Genomic DNA, 20428 nt, shown 5'->3' on the forward strand with positions numbered 1-20428 from the left:
CCTTTCCCTTTTACTGCATCCAGGGTGAAGGCCTATTGGTTGCCCATGACACACAGGGAAGGTCTTCCATCTTCAGTGAGTCAGTAATCTACACACAAATTCAAAACTGTGCTAAACTAGTCAGATAGATGTTCTTTGTTTGTTGTTGTTTTTTTTTTTTTTTTTTTTTTGAGACAGGGTTTTTCAATGGAGTTCAGGCTGGCCTTGAACTCACTTTGTTGCCCAAGCTAGTCTCAAACTCAGATTTTCTGAGTTGCCTCAGCCTCCCAAGTGCTGAGTTGGGAGGTATGCACTACAGGTATGCACTACACCCAGTTCCTCCTTCCTTTGAATACACTGATTCCATCATTCTTGCCATTTTCTTCTGAATCAATTCTGAAAGTTCTCTTATAAGGATCTTTAGTTTTGCTGTTGTGGCTGCTTCAATGTCTTGAATCAGTTCAAACTATTTACCTTTCATGGTCATTTTGATTTTGTGGAAGAATCAGAAGTCACAAGGGTCCAGATCTGGTGAAACAGGTGGATGAGGACACACCATGTTATGGATTAAGAACTGGTGGTCAACTTAACATCAGCTGAATTACACCAGCATGGCATTGAGCAAAGATGCTCCACCTGAGGAAAGTTACCAGGATAAATAGGTGGAGAAGAAGGGAGGTGTTGAGGGTTGAGGCATTAAGGAGGCATGGTGGGTTCTCTTAGGAGTTGCTGTCTGAACTGATGGTTCTCCTGGAGAGTCTTCGGTCTTCACATTGAGCATTGCTTCCTGGTTCTGAAGAGGAAGACATGTGCTGCTTGATCTCTAGGATGAACTTGTCATGCTGCTTCCTGGCACTTACAGGACTGTGCTTGTCATCTTAGGAGCTCGGGGCCTCCATGTTGCTGAGGATGGCTGGTGTTTCCTTTCAGGATAGCTCTGGTCTTTGTTGTGAGTGTGACTTCTCAGCTCCAGCAAAGGACCCTGATCCCACTAGCACCGCTCCTTCGTCCTGCTGGCATAGACTTTCTGGCTTCCAACGCTGACCCTTGGGTCTTCCTGGCATGGATTTGTAAAAGAGACTAGTGTGAGTCCTTCTTGTGGACTCTGGGCCTCCAGTTGGACTCATGGGTGGCATTGTCCTGAGCTCTGAGTTTTTATCTGGACTCATGTGGGACATGTGCTGTGGGGTTTAGGCTCTTGACTAAATAATCTATATCTTTGGTTTTGTGGATAGATTTCCTGCATTTTCCTGTGTTAAGTTCCCATGACCATTATAAAAATATAAACTCCATGTCCTAATCCTAGTTGTTCTCTGTACAACCCCCGACTACTACACACCATAAGGTATTTATGAGCCTTCCTTTCTATTGGATGGCACTCAGCAGCAGCACTTACTATATTTTATCTCAATTTGTAAGGACACTCACAAAAGAGGACTTCCAAAACTGCTTTTGAAATTGCAAGAACAAATGAAGAAGTGTGTTTGAAGCAATAAGGTGCATTTTATTTAATTTATTTTTAAGGAGGTGTTTTTAAAGGAAGATTAATGGATATAGGTTTTATTTTAGTAAATTTAACAAGTTTGAATATTAGCTGTATATTTTAATCAGCCCTTGTACTTCTTCCTTGAGGTTGTTAATTAAACATCTACATATTCAATGGCCCTCATACAAAATGATTGGGACCAGAAGTGTTTGGAATTTCTGAATTTTTTGTTTATTGAAGAAATTGCATAGACATCAGAAGTTGTCTTGAGGATGAGACCCAAGTCTAAACATGAAATTTATTTATAGTTCATATATACTTCATACTGATAGCCTGAAGTTAATTTTATACAATATTTTTAATAATTTTGTGTTTGACATGTGTAGTGTGTTGTTTCTGTGGTGTGGGACTCTGAAAATATAGATAAGAACCAAAATAAAATAGATATTGTGAACATTATCTAATGAGATGGGGAATTAGGGATGGAGGAGGGAGAAAGGAAAGAAGGGAAAAGAAAAAATGATGAGAAAAGAAGGAAACAAAGCTTTCATAAATAAGGACTTGAAGGAAAGTTAGGGGAATGGAGAAAAAAAGATTCATATCATGTATGGTACAAATTTCACATGATTAACATGGTCATTATCATGTTAACATTAACATGTTAATACCTAAAATATGCCAATAATATTAATTAAAAACATTTTGTATTTGAAAAAGATTTGTTGTTGAGGCATTTCCCACTTTTGGCACTACATCAGTATTCAAAAGGTTTGGACTTTAAAGCATTTCAGACTTCAGATTTCAGATTAGGAATGCTCAGCCTATATTTGGATAGGGACTTGATAAATATCCCCTCTACCTCAGTAGACTGTAAGTTTCATGGTGAGAGTAAGAGTGCAGGCTCTTTGCCTCTACTCATGTCATGGTTTATCTCAGTGCCCCTCCCAAGTGTCATGTAATCATGGATGTGGCCAAATCCAGTAGTTCTGATTGCTTCATTGTCTAGCACTCAGATTGGTGGTATTGTGTGCTCTAATGCCCAGGGGTGGAGCCAGCATACAGTGTACCTGAGGGAAAAATTGTGTTTTTCACTTTTGCTGTTCATGCTTGCTGTTTGCAGCCAGCATAAACTGCTGCTCCTTAGCCATGTCATTTTGCCTTGGAGCCAACTGAGTATGGACTGAAACCTCCAACCTGTAAGAAATAAACTGTTCCATCTTTCATGTTGGATGTCAGGTATTTTGTCTCAACAACCAGTGAAAAGTAAATAAGACAACTGGTAATCAGTGTTTCTCAGTACCCAACTCAATGCCTGACACAAGAATGGTGCACTCTTGTTGATAGAAAACAAGCAATAGCACACAATTATAGATTTGTATCACACAGAATTTCACTACTTCCAAGGCTCTGCAATGAAATGAAGTCTCATCAGTTTTCCTCTCTGCTGTCATTTCTTTTGTTTTTTTATAGCAAATAATGCTCCTCTATCCAGTTTTGATTCTCCCTATGGTCTTAAAAATCAATTGTAAGCTGTTAAATACAATCTCATGCTGGGCATGGAAGTCAGAACCTCCTGCATGCCAGGCAAGTGCTCTACCCTTAAGATACGTTGCAGTCCTCCCTTTCTTATTGCTGGGCTTTAGGCCATGGGAATGTACTATGGTGGATGTCCAGCCTAAATGACTCACCAGGGAACTGCAATTTTAGCCACAAGCTGACTGAAGTTATATGACAGTAACTGTAATCAAGAATTACCCAACTGAGCCTAGTCAAACCAGAAAAAATTTGCAATAAGGCACTGAGTTTGGGAATGCTTTGTTATACAAAAATGGCTAATGAGCAAGAAAGGAGCAAGAGAGGCACTATTCACAATAACTAGGCAAGCAATCAGTCTAGGTATCTGTCTGCAGGAGAATGGGCAAAGCAAACATGGCATGCACTTGTGCACACATGCACACACGCACACACACACACACACACACACACACACACACACCCTGTTCAACCATAAAGAAGAATGAAATCTAGTCATATACAGAAAAATTCAGGGAAGTCGAGGATGTCATGTTAAACAAAATAATTCAGATAGACAAATATTGCATATTTTCCCTTGTACGTGGAAAATAGAAAAAAAATGTAGAAGAGGGGATACACAGGCCCGAGATGGCAGTTAGGAAAGAGGGAGAAGGTAGGAGAAGGGTTGACGAACTTGATCAATGCACAGTATATGCATATATGAAAATATCGTAATGAATCTCCTTACTCTGTATAACTAGTATGTGTCAATAATTATATTTTTTAAAACAGAAAGGAGATGGAACAAATTTTAAAGCATGTGGGCAGTTATATGCTAATGCACAATTTGCTTAATCACTTGTAATCCCTTGCCCCTTTGGGGGTTTGTAGGATATAGGAGTGCCTAGATTGCTGAGAAATCATCACTGGCCATATTCAAGGCTCAGACTCTTGCATGTGAAACATGAATCAAGAGGCCCAAAGCTAAGTATCTTGCTATCTTTAACAAAAGTTTTTTTTTTCCCTCCCCAAGCAACATACTGTACCTTTGTCATTCCCTGACTTCAGATGGCGGGGAGGTGGCTGTCTCACTCCAGGCACAGTGTTTACATGCTGACTCTACTATTGTGGAAAAGGCCTTGAACAGATCCTGTCACTTTTCCTCACTCAGTTTTCTCACTTAAAAGCAATCACTTATTTTAACAGCTGTAAAGAGACTGGAGAAGAGAAATAGCATTTCCATGGTGTTCATGAGTCAGAGATGGCCAGAGGAAACTGTTTTGCATCTGTTCTTCAGCCTTGCATCTCCGGCCATCAAGGATGAAGAACAAGGCTCTTGAGTTTCCCTAAGGATAACAGGAGGACAATGGCTTGTCCTGCAGTGGGAGTCAGCAGAGGCCTAAATCAGGTCACCTTGCAAGGGGGCTTTGAACATTTCATCATCGAATCCTTTCCCCATCTTCTAATTTTTATTTTTCTCTTTGCCCCTCAATCATTGTTTTGATAATTATGATAATATTTACAAATGTCCAATAAACAAGGAGGAAAAATTAGAAGTATTTGCTCTTTTTGTATGTAGAGAGGTAACTATACTTGGTACATTTTTAGCCACCCTTTTCCTGTTAACAATTTATTGTATACATGGTTCCAGGGTAATTATTTTAGGTTTAAAGCATTGTAACAGGAATCAGTGAAATACGATTAGGATTCTACCAGGCATTAAGGACAGCAGCCCCAAAATGGAGTCAGGATGTCCAAAATGGAGCCTGCTGAGCTGTGACCCTCCAGGGACCTTACAAAAACATGTGATGACTGTGCTGCAGCTGTTCAGGATCTTTCGAGAACATGGCCAGACAGGCCATTGGCTGAAGGGTACATCAGCTGTGTATGGGCACTGCGTGAGCAATTCTTGGCTTGTTTTGGGGACTCAAGGAGATTTTCTTGGGTGAGGTAGCAAGGTTAGAGAATGTACATGTTCAAGACATCAGCAAAAGTGGTAGGCAAAATGGAGAAGAGCCGAGGACCAGATTTTTGTTGTATAATTCTTATACAGTTTGTTATCTCATACTTACATTCTTGTGTAGTGCTGTTACCAGCCCATGGGAGTTCACCTGTGCTAAGTCATGGTTACATAACTGTACCCCACTGTGTGCCTGTGCAGACAAGCATGATAATGTCCTCAGTTGTCTTTAGACATACTGAACTGTGAAGCAATTGAAGCGGTTCCCCATTGAACCCTGAAAACTAATTAATCTTCAGTAGGGCAACTCTTTTCTAAACCCATTAAAACTTCTAGACAAAGGCTCCCTCATGGGTATGCTATTCAGAACCCTTTCCTTGCTGGTGGGAACTTTACTCCCTTTTCTTTGTATCTATCAAAGTGAAGGAGGCTAAGGGGTGAATTGATTGTGAGGTCCCCAGAGACAGTAGGGAGGCAGACCTCAGCACAGCAGCAGCAGACAGCAAGCAGAGAGAACAACTGCGTCTTTATTGCCCAGCGTTTGTGTATGTTGTTATGTTTACATTCTTGCATGCTGGCCATGCAGTGGTGGCACAGGCTGATGACCACATTTCTACCACAAGGATCTCTTGGGGACAATTACAATCCAAACAGTCACACATAAAAATGAAAAGCATTTCTCATGTGTGCGTTCCTCAGGGGCCAACTGTAGTGTCTGAGTCACATCACCGGCACTTCCTTCCCCTCAGGTGGACACTGCCCTTCTTATAGCACAGGAAATAGAAATGTACTAACAATTCAGCATTAACAACAACAACAACAAAAAAGAAGTCAAAAGAAATAGTACACGAGAAACAGTGTTGTAATTCTGGTGCACTCCCTCAAGGCTGCCCCATAAGGTAGATGCAGTGAAGTCTGCTGTAGGGGATTCTCAGAGTTATTTTCAGAGGCAGCTCCCTAAAGGCAGACACCTGAGTCACACATGCATCTGACCATTAGTTAACAAGGATCTTCCAGGGTGAGAGATGTTGGAGGAGGATGTGAAAGCTTCAGTTGTTCTCTAAGTTTAGGAACATTCTGCAGTTTCACCTTCAGCAGGTTTGCGTACTCTCCTGCAGCCATTTCCTGACATACTTCACAAAATCTTAGCTTTCCTGATTTCATCTTGTTTTCTTTCACACCACTGACACTTAAGGCTTCTAGTGGATTACTACCCACTAGACACAAATGACACTACCCACAAATGATATGTGTCATTTGCAATTGTGTCTGACAACTATTCTCTCCTTGCCCAAACCCTAGTCAGGATCCTTTGGTCCCCTGACAGGGTCTCGGGAGTCTGCACAAAGAGGAGATGGGGACCTCTACTCATCCCAGGTCTGGTATAGAGGTTCCTGTCTTGTCATGGAGGAAAATTGCTATGTATCCCTTTGAGAGGGTCAGGTAAATTTAGTAACCAGACTCAAAGAGGCAAATAGTCAGAAGACAGTGCAAGTGCTCAGAGAATGAGGTACGTTATGGTCTAGGGCTGGGGCTTCTGTGTTGTGGGGGATAGAAATTTGTGGAATTTGTGAATCTATAGAAAGCAGGGTCTCAGGTTACAGGCCACATGAAATGCCCCATTTTCTAGGTAAAAGGAAAAATAAGGCCCAGTTTCAGGCCTTAATTTATCTTTAAGATCCTGGATTTTTTAAAAGTGAGTTTCTGGAAAGGGAAAATAGATATTGTAACTTTGGATACATCCTGAAGCTGGGATATTCCTGGGACCATTTCTGGCTCTACCGGGCCTTCACATTTACCAGTCCTTTGGACAAATCTTAGCAAATCATGGGGTGCTTTGCCAGCAGCATTCCACTGAGACTCCAGGTTCTGCATCCATTTCCTTGAACACAATGCATTTGTAAGACTTCCTCCAGAACAAACACTCTTATGGCCTAGTATAGCACAAATTCCCTGGGGTGACCAGAATTTAATCTGGTTTAAATTAATCTGTTATCCACATCTGGGGCAAATGGGACCAGCAATCCTAGTTTTTTGAGGAATCTCCACACTGATTTCCACAGTGGATGCACCAGTCTATGCTCCCACCAGCAGTGGACAAGATTCCTTTTCCCCCACAGCCTCTCTAGCACTTCTTTTTGGTTGATTTCTTGACATTGACATTCTTTTCAGGGTGAAGTGGAAACTAGGTGTTGTTTTAATTTTTTACCTATATTTATTTCATTTCCTCACTCTGAGTTCATTTTTGGCTTCTGTGTTCATAGCTGGATTGTCCAATTATAGCAAGTGTCCTGCTAAGGCAGTTAGCCACAAGCCTCCATTCCTGATGTCTGATCACCCTTAACATCCAACTTTCTCCTCATCCTCCACCATCATGCAGCTCACACCTGTCCAGCCTGGCCTGCCCTCTGAAACCATCCCATTAGGCTTGGTCAGGAAGCAGCTCCCTTCCATCTGCTCCTCACTCTTAGTGTTGTCAGCTCTGACCTAGTCCTGCTCTGCCTGCAGCTATGCATCCCTAATTTTCCTAGGTGCATGTAGAGTTCTCTGTCCTCCACTATTGAACCCCTCCCAGTGGAATCTGCCTCTTCTCAGGATGGTTCCCATATTGTGCGAAACTTCTTGACAACACAAACAGGGCCCAAAGTGGTGGCACAAAATACTGTGGCAACTTCCTGAATGAACTAAATCAAGAAAAGCCCTGGGAGCAGCTGCCTACTGCTTTGGTGGTTGGTTGTTCTGTCTCCGCCCCAGGACAACTTTTTTTGAGATCAGGAGAATCTCAGGTACAGAGTTAAGACTGCATATGTTTAGAGCATACTAAAATAATAAGTGCTCTCTGTTACACAGTGTACATCTAAAGATTGAACAAAGCGATAAAATATTTGACATCTCTTTAAAATTGGTCATGGTACTTAAATCTTGATCTACATCTACTGTAATCTATTAAATAAGCATTTTGTTATTGTATAAATAAGATACAATTGTATTGTTTAATAGGTATATATATATATATATATATATATATATATACACACACACATATATGGTCCTTAACACTGTATCCTAAATTTATTTGATTTCTAAAGATGGCCATTAAAAAATCTAAATTTTGCCTTAAGTGTCAAATCTAAGTAAATTCATGCAAAGTTTTTATATGGCATTGATATTAATTATTGCTAACCTCACATTATATTAAATACATTTCTCTTCCCAAGGGTATAGGGTTTTATAAGATATAGGATGTGAGAAAGACATCTTATCATATTGATGACTCTAAACTACTATCATAGGTGAGATCTGGGGTACGTAGGAGAGATGGTGACCAGAGGGAGGTGACTAGGTTGATGACTTTGTCCCACTCCATTGATGTGCTCATGCAGGTTGGGTCTGACAGATTCTGTGTGCAGAAGGTCCCTAAAGTGGTGTTTGCACAGTGACAAGGCTTGGTTGGTTGGCTGGTTTTGTCTTCTGAAAAAAGTATTAACCAGCATCCCTCTCACTCAGCCCAGCTGCACCAGGAGCCCTCTCTAGTCCCGCATTGTAGTTCACAGAATGGCCAGGAGGTGGCGGGGGAGCAGCGAGTCAACTTTGACAAGTTTTATAGGAAGGCAGCAGGGAAAGTGAAGCTTTGGTAACAAGGAATAATAAATGAAAACGTTGAATTCAATGAATTTTCATAAATGAACAATCACCTTTTATGCTCTTTTCTGGCTGATTCTCCTCTCCTCCCCCAAGATAAATCCTATCCAGAGATTAATTTGTCCTGTTTTTATCAGTTATACATATGCATGTGCATTTATATCCATGTACGTGCTCTTACAGCTTGTGTTTTTTGAGAGTCTGACTTTTTCCTTTATCTTTATTTTTGCGAGTTTTACATATTGATTGATTCAGAAAGCCATTACATTATGACCTGCTTCATGTAGTTGTAGATGTCTTTCTTCTCATGGCTCTGTGTTTCTCACCTTCATTTGTTTCTTCTCCTGCCTGATCTCTTCTACTCACAGACTGATTGCCATCTTGAACTGTATAGTGAGACTGTGTATCAAAAAGACAAAAAACCATTAAGTCAATGAAAGCACTTGGGAGTGCTTTTGTTACTCTGGATCAGGTTATGCTTGTGGGCTGCTGTTTTCAGCTTTCAATTATATTAAATCTGATACATGAAGGAGACCAAATGATGACTTGAGTGTTGCATGTGTTGCTCTGAAGTGAATGCAGTATGAGCCAAACTTTGACAAATTATCAGTGTGCATGCACCTGCAGAGATAACATTAATTGTGTGAAAGCATACCAAATGCAAACCTTCACTTTTCAATAAAAGATTGTATCATTGAAAGCTTTATGATTGTGTTTTTCTCTCAAGACAAAATATGTCAATGGATCAGTAGTTTTTTTTTCTAAACTAAAACTTCAGTTCAGTATTCAGATCTAGTTGCAGTGTTGTCAGTGCAATAAATAAGTGGGTTTGGGGTTACAGTTTGGGTCCTTGGTCTCTAAAAGTTTTCTCATAACTGATCCAGGAGATCTTTGCAGTGGGGATTCTATCCCCCGCTCTCCCGTCTGGCCTCTGGTATCTGGTCCCAGACATGGACAGGGCATTCAACCAGGGTCTATTTCCTCCAGCTCACCCAAGGTGGACCCCAGCCTGAACATCAGTTCCCTGGATAATGTGAGAGTCAGCAACTAATTTTGGAACACAGCCAATCAGAGCTCTGCTGCCCTTGTAGAGGCAACAGCTGATTCATCTAGCTCTTTCTGCTAAAAAACAGAAAGTGGAGCACCCACACTAACACTGCAAAAGCTAGCTTTGTGGGCACCTGGGCTTCACTGGGGAGTGGGGGGCTGCAAGGTGTGCATCACCAGGCTACTGGTTTCCATGGTGCAGAAGGGGACAGTCCTTAAAGAGTTCACATCATTGCAGAACTGACCCTAACTTGGGTGTGGGTCCAGCCCCTCTTTTTTCCTACTGCTCCATGTGCCACACAAATCAGTCAGGTGGAGTGTAGTCTGAGGCTCCACAGACCAAGGATCAGTGCCAGCAGCTTGATTAGATTCTGTGACTGCTCCCTGGTCCAGAGGATCTAAGTGAGAAACCCAAACTTCGTGTGCTGTTGGTGGGGTTGTAAAATGGACGGGCTGCTGTAGGGAACAACATAGCTGTCCTCTCCAAATTCTATAGAATTCTCCTATGATTCAACAATTCTAAATATACTTATACAGCTTAACATAAATCAGGAGCTCAAACAGATACTTGCATTCCCATTATTTCTAAGAGCCAAAACATGGAAACACCCCCCAAAAGGTGGATGAACAAAAGGTGGTATGTATATATTCTGCAACATTATGCTAAATGAAATAAAATGGAGAGAAAAGGAAAATGTTAAGTATTCCAAATATGTGATGGCCCAGAAGAGTCCAATTCTTGGAGACAGACAGTAGAATGGTGTTTCCAGGAGTTCAAGGAAGGGAAAAGATGCTATTGTTGGGAGGGTTCACAGTTCCAGTTCAGAAATAGAGTTTTGGAGCAGGATGATGCTTATAATTGCACAAGGTAAATGTTCTTAACTCACTGAACTGGTCATTGACAAAATTAGTAGATTTTGTGTTGTGCATATTTTAACATATTTTAGACAGTAGATAGGGGACAATAAATTGGACAGAAGAGATGAGTGGATTCAGGGACAATTTTTTGACACCTTGTTCACTTTTTGAGGAGTAATACATTCCCGAGTCCCATATATCACACAAAGGACAGAACCTACAGTTAAAACTTCTTGTCTCCTGATCATGCACATTTGATTCTTCACCTACACTCAGTAACATGTCTCTGATTGCTTCATTACAAGCAGAAGGAGTAGAAGAAGCATTTGGGAAAGGTCTCCATGACCAGTGCCATCCTCAATAGGCTCCCATTGTACAGGTCTGTGGTGGGGGTAGGGAGACTCCTCATCTGCTCTTCTTTCTTTATTAAGGCAAAATTCAATCTAAAATTCACATCTATCCTGGAACACACAGATCAGTGGCATTTCACGCACTAAGGGCTGTGAGACCCTCACTATGCCTTGTAAAGAACAGCTTCACCATCCCCAGTGATAACCTAGGTTCATTAAACTGTCATTCTCCATTCCCCACGCTCAGCCATGAACCACTATTGTGCTTTCTAAGGATTTGCCTGTTCTGGATATTTATACAAATGGAAGCATAAAAATAAGTAAGTATTTACTTTTGAGAATAATTTATTAGTCACAAAAGTTCTAAATCATGAAGAATGCATTTAACAGTGTTTCTACACAGCTCATTTAAATGCATAAAAAAATTGAAACAATTCCCACATCCGACCTGAAAGGAATGGTAAAATTTGGTAAATTCTATAAAAGCTGTGTAGGTTGAAGCACATATGTAAACATAAAAACAATTGTCTTGGTCAAGCTTTCCCATTAGTAGGACACAGAATCCAAGACTCACAACTGAGAAGAGGAAAAGCCTTATGTTTCAGGTGATTCATTCCTGCCTGGTTCCAATGCAGGGACATCACAGCAGAAGGGTGATGGAGCAAAGCTGCTCAGCCCATGGTGTCCAGGAAGCAGAGTGGTGGGACAGTGCCAAGGAGGAAGGGGCCAGAGACCAGATGGAGTACCTAGGGTCACTTCTCCATGACTCATACAGAGGAGCCCAGAAGTACACTTTACTGTTGGGAGCCGCGGCCGAGCCCTGTCGCCTTACTTGGCGGACGTGAGGCCTGTAAGAAAGAGCAAAGCCTGAGCTAGATTACCCCTCCCATCGAGTGTGCTAAGATGGCGCTTATCTCCTGCTTCCTGCTTGGTAAACAACCCGCTCTGTAAGATAGTCTGCCTAGCAACAACTGATGTTAGCCAATCAGCCCGCATCGCACGCTTTGAACTGATTGGCCACTGTAACCCTATAAAAGTGAGTGCCTCTCCCACCACGAGAGAAGAAGCACGGAAGGAGCCGCGGAGAGCGGACCGGTAGAGGCTTCGGGACAGACTGTAGAGAAGAAGCACGGAAGGAGCTGCGGAGAGCGGACCGGTGGAGGCTTCGGGACAGACTGTAGAGAAGAAGCACGGAAGGAGCCGCGGAGAGCGGACCGGTAGAGGCTTCGGGACAGACTGTAGAGAAGAAGCACGGAAGGAGCCGCGGAGAGCGGACCGGTAGAGGCTTCGGGACAGACTGTAGAGAAGAAGCACGGAAGGAGCCGCGGAGAGTGGACCGGTAGAGGCTTCGGGGCAGACTGTATAAAGAGAAAATAAAGAAAAGCCTGACCACCGCCAGATATTGTTGCGTGTTCTTCCTGCCGGCCAGGAGCGACACCGACAACTGGTGGCCCGTACGGGGACTGATCAACCCCGAGACGCGGCGGTGGACTGCATTCTCCAGTACGGTGCTGCAGGACAGGTGAGTAGAGGATAAGCCTGGGCCCTGGGTGGCATGCACCTACAGGGTTTTTAGACTCCTCTCAACCTCACGCGTAAGTGGCGGGTTTCTTGGGCCTCACGCGGTGAGTATGAAACATAACACCAGAACTTAAGGTAATAAAAGAGTGTAAAACATAAACATAGAAGTAAAAATAACAGAAGATATATTAAAAATGGGAAACATGCCAAGTAGCGGCACTAAGAGTGAGGGTAGTTACGGGGGGAGCTCTCAAGGACCTGAAAGGACCTGAAAGTCCTACAAGGCGGGACGTTATTTCCACAGACAGCTGTGGCGTGGGGTTCATGTGTCTAATGAAGACCACCCGTTCCCAGGGATAGATAGTGGCCCCTATGGGATATATCCTGTACAAATGGCCCTAGGCCAGGGACGTAATGTGTGGGAACCCTTTGAAATAAAACAGATTAGAGAACTTAAAAGCGCTGTTACGACCTTCGGACCTACTGCACCATATACCATTGCCATGCTGGAGAACCTATCCGCCGGGCCCCTTACCCCCGCGGATTGGGTCCAGTTGGCAAAAGCCTGCCTGCCCTCGGGTAGTTACCTAGACTGGCGAGCCTGGTACGCGGAGTTCTCCGCCGAACAGGCTGAGAGAAATGCCAGCCGGGGAAACCGGGGATGGAATAAGGATATGCTTATGGGAGAAGGCCAACATGCAGATGATCAGACCTAGTTCCCCGGCGCTGTTTATGAACAAATTAATGCCATAGGGCTTCGCACCTGGAAGCAGGTAAGTGGTGCTGGAACAGCCTCCCTATGTCTTTCAAAAATAGTTCAAGGCACCACGGAGCCATTCGTTGACTTTGTGGCCAGGATGCAGGATGCTGCTGATAAAATATTTTCCGACCAGGATGTGGCTCGTCCGCTCATCAGGCAGTTAATTTTTGAACAGTGTACAAAAGAATGTAAAGCAGCAATAGCCCCACATAAGAATAAGGACCTTAACGCCTGGATCAGAATATGCAGAGAAATAGGAGGGCCACTTTCCCATTCAGGAGTTGTGGCCCTCCTAGCCGCGGCAGTACAACAAAAGGGCCCTCGAGGGCCGAGGAAAGAGCGCAAGGCCAAGGGGTGCTTCAGCTGTGGGGACCCAGGGCATATCAAATGCGACTGCCCGAATAACACAAGCGCCAGGCCTCGCCCCAAAAACGAGGGATAGTATGGCGTCTGCGGGAGATGCAGAAAGGGCCCACATAAGGCAGAGGATTGCAGATCAGTCTATGATGCTCAAGGAAATCGTATTTGTGGCCGAGATGTTAACGAGCCAAAAAACGGCCAGAGGGGGATCTCCTCGCCGGCAGGCCCCCACCCCCGAGACAACAACACAGGGTGGCAGCCTTCCACAAGGGCTACCCCTGGGTCAGCAGGCGTGGACCTCTGTGTCGCCTCCAGACTCATATTAGCGCCCGACATGGGTGTTCAGGTGGTCGAAACCACCTTCAAGGGACTGCTGCCTGAAAATACAGTTGGCCTAGTAATCGGAAGGTCCTCCACAGCCCTTTGGGGTCTCACCGTGATCCCTGGGGTCATAGACTCAGATTATACAGGAAATATTCAGATTATGGTACAAACTCTTGTAGGTACTATGGTAATTAATGAGAGGGACAGGATAGCACAGCTCCTGCTGCTCCCCAGCCTCCATAAGAGGTTCCAGTACTCCACATGACTCTTGACAAGAGGCCCATGCTTTTGCTTAAGATCAATGGCAGACAATTAAAGCATGGTATCCCATACAATCCTCAAGGTCAAGGAATTATTGAGAGAGCTCACAAAAGCCTCAAAGAAGTTTTATATAAACAAAGAGGAGGAGTAAGCCAAGGCCTGCCTCCAAAGGCACGGTTATCTATGGCACTGTTCACATACAATTTTTTAAATTTAAACAATAATAACCGCTCACCAGCTATGGAGCATTCTAGTCCATCCCCTAGCAATAAGGGATGGGTGAAATGGAAAGATGTCCTAACAGGACAATGGATGGGCCCGGATCCGGTAATCAGCTGGAACCGAGGTGCGGTTTGTGTTTTTCCGCAGGAACCGGGACGGGAACCACTGTGGGTCCCAGAGAGACTGACACGTGCGACAAGTCCATTGGCCGAAGACACTGGGAGTGCTATCTGCTCCCTGCTTCTGCTTTTACTTATAGGACCATTCTTGCTCAGATGGGTCACATCGTTTATTAATGGACGCCTTGTGGCGGCCCGACGTCAGGTCCGCATGGTTGCCCACGCGGCTCTGGCAGCAGTCCGAAATAGACAAAATGACCCTCAGGCATACGCATGGCTTGCTCGATTGGCCTACGACCGAGACTAGATATGACAGGCTTCCCACATTCTCCTCCCTAGACAACAACATGTAGCAGGGTGGGTGAGTCAATGACGGGTAAGAGCGTGCCTCCCCAGCATGACTCGACCTAAGCCAGGCCCTACCCCACATCGCACGAAAGCTGCTGGATTGCTAGATTCTGCCCAGAGTCTAGATGCCTCTCCGAGGGGATCACACGGAGTGGCATGAGCGCATGCCTATGTGCATCCAGGTTCCGTCCAGTTCGTTCCTGGCCCTGGAAAAAAGGACGAGGGCCTCAAGGCCTTGGTGGACCCTGGGACAGCCGCCCAGATTCCAACCCAAAGGCCTGCGGTGGGCCTCAGATACAGGACGTAGGCCTCTATGCTCGATCCAGGACGGGCTGCGATGCGCTCATTCTTGTAAAATAAAATAGGGGAAGATGTTGGGAGCCGCGGCCGAGCCCGGTCGCCTTACTTGGCGGACGTGAGGCCTGTAAGAAAGAGCAAAGCCTGAGCTAGATTACCCCTCCCATCGAGTGTGCTAAGATGGCGCTTATCTCCTGCTTCCTGCTTGGTAAACAACCTGCTCTGTAAGATAGTCTGCCTAGCAACAACTGATGTTAGCCAATCAGCCCGCATCGCGTGCTTTGAACTGATTGGCCACTGTAACCCTATAAAAGTGAGTGCCTCTCCCACCACGAGAGAAGAAGCACGGAAGGAGCCGCGGAGAGCGGACCGGTAGAGGCTTCGGGACAGACTGTAGAGAAGAAGCACGGAAGGAGCCGCAGAGAGCGGACCGGTAGAGGCTTCGGGACAGACTGTAGAGAAGAAGCACGGAAGGAGCCGCGGAGAGCGGACCGGTAGAGGCTTCGGGACAGACTGTAGAGAAGAAGCACAGAAGGAGCCGCGGAGAGCGGACCGGTAGAGGCTTCGGGACAGGCTGTAGAGAAGAAGCACGGAAGGAGCCGCAGAGAGCGGACCGGTAGAGGCTTCGGGGCAGACTGTATAAAGAGAAAATAAAGAAAAGCCTGACCACCGCCAGATATTGTTGCGTGTTCTTCCTGCCGGCCGGGAGCAACACCGACACTTTACTAATCCCTGGACAGCTCTCAAGCCCATCAAGTTGACAATGAAGATTAATCATCACATTGCAGAAGTTTTGTGATGTTAAGATTATAGGTGATTTACATATGTGCATATATACAGTATTTTGGGGGTTTTTGCACCTTTAAAATTCTATCCAAAGTCAAAAAATGCTGAATTTTATGTAATAGAAATAACCTTTCCTTAGGTAAATTGTATGAAATCACCTCAAAAAGACTGAAAAACATAAGAACAGTGCTTAAAAATACTCACAGGAAGAACCAGAAGTCTTAATTTTGCTTTGAACAACTACTCTGAAAGACAGTTAACATTCAAGGCACAAAATATTCACTTCACACTAAGTACCTTCCCCAGGGAAATGAACGCTACAGCTATACAAACACAAGAATGACTGCAGCAACTTTATTTTTAAGATCAAAACTGGAAACACAACACAGGGCCCCAGCTGATGGACACATGAGGATCTGTGGTTCATCCATACAGTGGGATGTGATGGCTCAGCCACTGACAGGGAGCAGCAAACGGGAAACCTCACATGGTTATGAGGATTGAAAAAATTCTACCAGCTCCCCCCAAAAACAAAAACAAAAGCACTGTGTATACTGGGTGGTTACAGACATGTCACCTCTAGAAAATACAAAGTAATTCTCAGAGACAAAAAGCAGATGCATTGCTTGGGATAGAAAGAAGCATTTGAAAAGAGTCATAAGAAAAATTTGAACATGACGTACACATCACCATTGGGTGATGGTTTTCAAGGGGCTCATGTATGTCAAGATTCCTAGGGGATCTTTGTTTGTTTTTCAATTTTAGTTTTGTTTTGTTTTTGTTATTTAGGAACCAAATTCCAGAACCTGTGCTTGCAAGGGAGTACTTTGCCACTGAGCTATATCCCTGGCCCATGTCAAGATTCATCTAATTTTGTACTTTAAACCTGAAAGTTCATTGTATGTCAATTATAATGAAATAAAATTGCTTCTAAAACACTTATCATCTGAGCTATCCATCATAGATTTTGTTTACTGATAGATTTACTTAAAAGCAATTTTATTTATTTATAATTTTCTTTCTAAGCAGTTTTGTTTATAGATTTATTTATAAGAAGTTTTATTTATTTATAGATTTATTTATTTTTGGAAGTGCTGGGGATTGAATCCAGTGCCCTGGTAGCTGTATCATAATTTATTTCCAGACAGGGCCTTGCTAAGTTGCTAAGTTGTTGAGGTTGGTCTTGAATTTCATCACATGTATTAGGATTATTGTATAATGGAGAATAACAAGGATAAATAAATTGAGTAGTCTCAAGTAAATCAATAAATAAAACTTAACAAACAATAGCTGGATGTGATGGTACATGCCTTTAATCCCAGCACTTAGGGGGAGACAGGAGGATCATCACAAGTTCTAGGTTTACATAGTGAATTGGTTTTCACCAAGGTTTACACCAAGTTTACATAGTGAATTGAAGGCCAGTCTGAACTATACAGTGAAAGTCTCAAAAAAGTAGATTAAAAAATAAAATAAATAAGATAAAAACCTGGAATAAGGCAAGTTATTATCTGCTAGTCCAGAGCACAGGCATCTTCAGAGGACTTACTTTAGAAGGTGTTATGGTTTGTATCTGGGTGTTCCCTCCAAAGCCTCATGAAGTCATAGAGGCAGCTAAACCTAGCATCTCTGATTGGTTCATTGTTTAGTGCTGTGATTAGTGATGAAATTACTTCACCTTCCCGGGGTTTGAATTACCCGAGTAAAAGAGGTCTCACTTGTCCATTTTGTGAGAGAAGTGAGAAAGTCTTGTAATTCGAAAGGAAATCACTACCTGTAGCCAATAGGTGCAGAAAACACTCAGCTTCCCAAAGTTGATTCACACAGGCATAAAACACTGAGATGTGCTTTGTCCCCATCCAATGGCACATTTTAAGGCAGGACCTGAACAGCACTAAAGAGAACATGGGTGACAGAGAAGAATCCTGTCCCACATCTCCAATCACAGCTATATAGAGCCATCCCTAGACCTCATAGGACTAACAAGAGAGATATCTCCAACATAGAATGTTGCAAAAATTTCCAAGATTTCTTTTCAAGAGTTTGATTCACAGTACTGTTTGAAGCAGGAAGGAATTGGTTCCTTCCCTATCCTCCATGTACAGCATGCACCTAAGAGCTGTTTGAAGGATGCTGTGCATGGCTTTTGGAGAGAGCTGTGCCCTAGGTCATAGAGGTGCAGGTCTAGGTGTGAAAAGGTCACGGCACAGCAAGGTTTCCAAGGTTCAGCCAGTGCCCTGGGAGTCTACACTGCAAGCGAGTGCTTCCCAAAACCAGGGCCAGCACTGGGCACGGGCATTTGGATGCCAGAGTGGCAAGTCAGGTGAGGGTCAGCCCTGCCTGACACAGCTGAGCAAAGAGTATCCCTCTGAAGCTGAACATCCAGCAGGTCCTCCTCACTTCCTGCTTCAGGTCTGTCAGCAAGGACTTCACACAGAAAGCAATAAAACTGAAGTTTTCTCAGACTAAATTGCTTAGCTTCTTTTGAAGAAATGATAGAAAATGCACAAGTCTCAGTAAAACAAGACTGAGAACAGCATTCTGCATTGTGTATAAATAAACTGACCCTTTACAAGTCATAAAAATAATGCTCATTTGTGGGTCTGCTATGGCAGAGGTATGAAATCACATGCATGCATGTTTCACAACTGCAAAAGAAAAACTCCAAGTAAATGCTACATCTACATGACTTTCTTTTGGCACTGCACTACAGGAAGGAAAATCCCAGCAGCAACCTAGATCTACCACCTCAGTAAACCCAGGGCAAAACCCACCGGATGATTCCATCATGCAACTGTGAAGGCTCAGCATCTCTGCTCCCTGCTTGATGCTGCTGCTGGTTGACAATTTGGAGGTGTTTCTATCTGCATAAGCCATCCCTGCCTCTCTCAGCTCATGGCTGCCAGGATATGTATCAGACTGTGTTTACATAAAATCCAATCATGATTTCAGGATGGGTGGTAGCCTCTTGTTTACTGGAAATTATTTTTCAAGTTTAGGCATAATAAACATTACACAATGTGCTTAGCCAGCTCAGAGGAAATGAGATTGTTTGAAGTAAATGCACAAAACTCATTTGTCATTGATAGATTCAGTTGGCACTGAAACCCATATTTTGGGGGTAAACAGTCATTAGTCAGGGTTTGGCTTACAAAATGCTGGAAGGCACAGAAATGTCCTCAATTTCAGTTTCTGCTTTGCTTCCTTCATTCTACCAAGCTGGAGAGTGGATTCTCAGCATTCAAGTACATCGGGTTTGAACTACAGTAGAAATCTGTAAAATCTTCTGTCAAGTGAGGAGTGAAAAGACAAGAAAATGTTTTTTGGCAAAATGCACTTCTAAATATATGCTCAAATAAACAGAAAAACCAGGAAAAAGTGGAGAAGAAAAAGAAATGTAATGACAATGCTGTGTTTTGTTCCAATGCCACAGCCTCAGTCAGAAAGGAGAGAAGTGAAATTTGCAGGCTGGAATGGTCACTGTGTGAGTGGTCTTCCTCTCCTAAGGGGCAGAGTGTGTGCCCAGCCCACTAAGCCAGATGAATGCAGGGTAGCACCTGAATCCTGGTGGAAACTGAGACCAGGACCCCATACTGAGACCCCTGGGCTTGCGGTGGCAGAGTCTTTGATGCATTCTGGCTGCTCTGACTTCCCTACCTGCAGGGATGCAGCATGGATGTGGTAGGGTTAAGGGGTGTAAGGCAGGTAGTGCTGGGCTCCTTCGCATGCTGCACACTCCCTGCTCTGACTGAAGGCAGGAAGGTTCAGGAATTCCTTGCTGGAAAAATAGACTCTGAAGAAAAACTCTCTCTGTCCTCTGCAGTAGCAAGCACAGGTGAACACGATGGCTTCTAAGGTAGGGAGGGCAGCAACACACACCACAGAGGGATGCTCATGGATTCATGTATTGGAGTTTTTAAAAGTTAGTCATGAAAGATGTGTTGGCTTGCTGAATATCAAGCCTCCTTATTTTATATATACAGTTCTATTCAAAGTGTCTGTATTGTGCATAACTTTCACTATATATAATGAAATTAAATCATTCATTTTCACAAACCTATTCAAGAAATTAGCCACTATTAAATACTAACTGAATTGAATAAAAGTAACATTGAATAGAACACTATAAATAATGCAATGGAATGGAAAATGGAAAAAACTCCACAAAGGCATCCCTCCCAGGATCAGTGGGCTGCCCTCCAGGAAGTCCTCTTTCTTGTCATCCTCTGTGATTTGGGTTTGTTTCTCTTCACTGCTGGGTGGAGGGAGGCCAGGCCATGAGCTTTTCTATCATCTCAGGTAGGAATGCGGAAATGGCCCAGGAATTGGCCTGCTTCCCACATTTTCAGTGGCGTAGGGCAAGGCCTTCTTTCAGCATTTTCTGTGACTGTAATTTTATAATTGACTCAGCAGTCCTGCTGTGACACATTCATGGTTTCTAACTACCCACATTCATAACTGAGGAAGAAGAGATTACAGGTGTCTGTCAATCTCATTTCATAATAATGTTGCATTAGAAGTGGAATTTCCAGGTTAAATGTATATAAATTGAATTTTCTGGTCTTAGAACTCACACTAGAACTAAGCACAGAG

General features: G+C 43.5%; 1 long non-coding RNA gene across 2 annotated transcripts in view; it reads right to left on the reverse strand.

Annotated features, from left to right (window-relative positions):
• LOC134475051 (uncharacterized) overlaps positions 1-20428 on the reverse strand; it is a 67178-nt gene that overhangs the window by 28710 nt on the left and 18040 nt on the right. The window contains exon 3 of one of the 2 annotated variants that reach the window (XR_010046017.1): positions 11165-11685. The exons of the other annotated variant lie outside the window; for it this stretch is intronic. This is a non-coding gene — a long non-coding RNA (uncharacterized LOC134475051). Of the gene's footprint in view, positions 1-11164; positions 11686-20428 lie in introns of those variants that run through there. 2 annotated transcript variants of the gene reach the window in all.

This window comes from Cavia porcellus, unplaced genomic scaffold (genome assembly GCF_034190915.1).
Source record: "Cavia porcellus strain 051 isolate PalLab524CR breed Dunkin Hartley unplaced genomic scaffold, mCavPor4.1 scaffold_50, whole genome shotgun sequence".
In the NCBI taxonomy this organism is placed as follows: domain Eukaryota; kingdom Metazoa; phylum Chordata; class Mammalia; order Rodentia; family Caviidae; genus Cavia; species Cavia porcellus.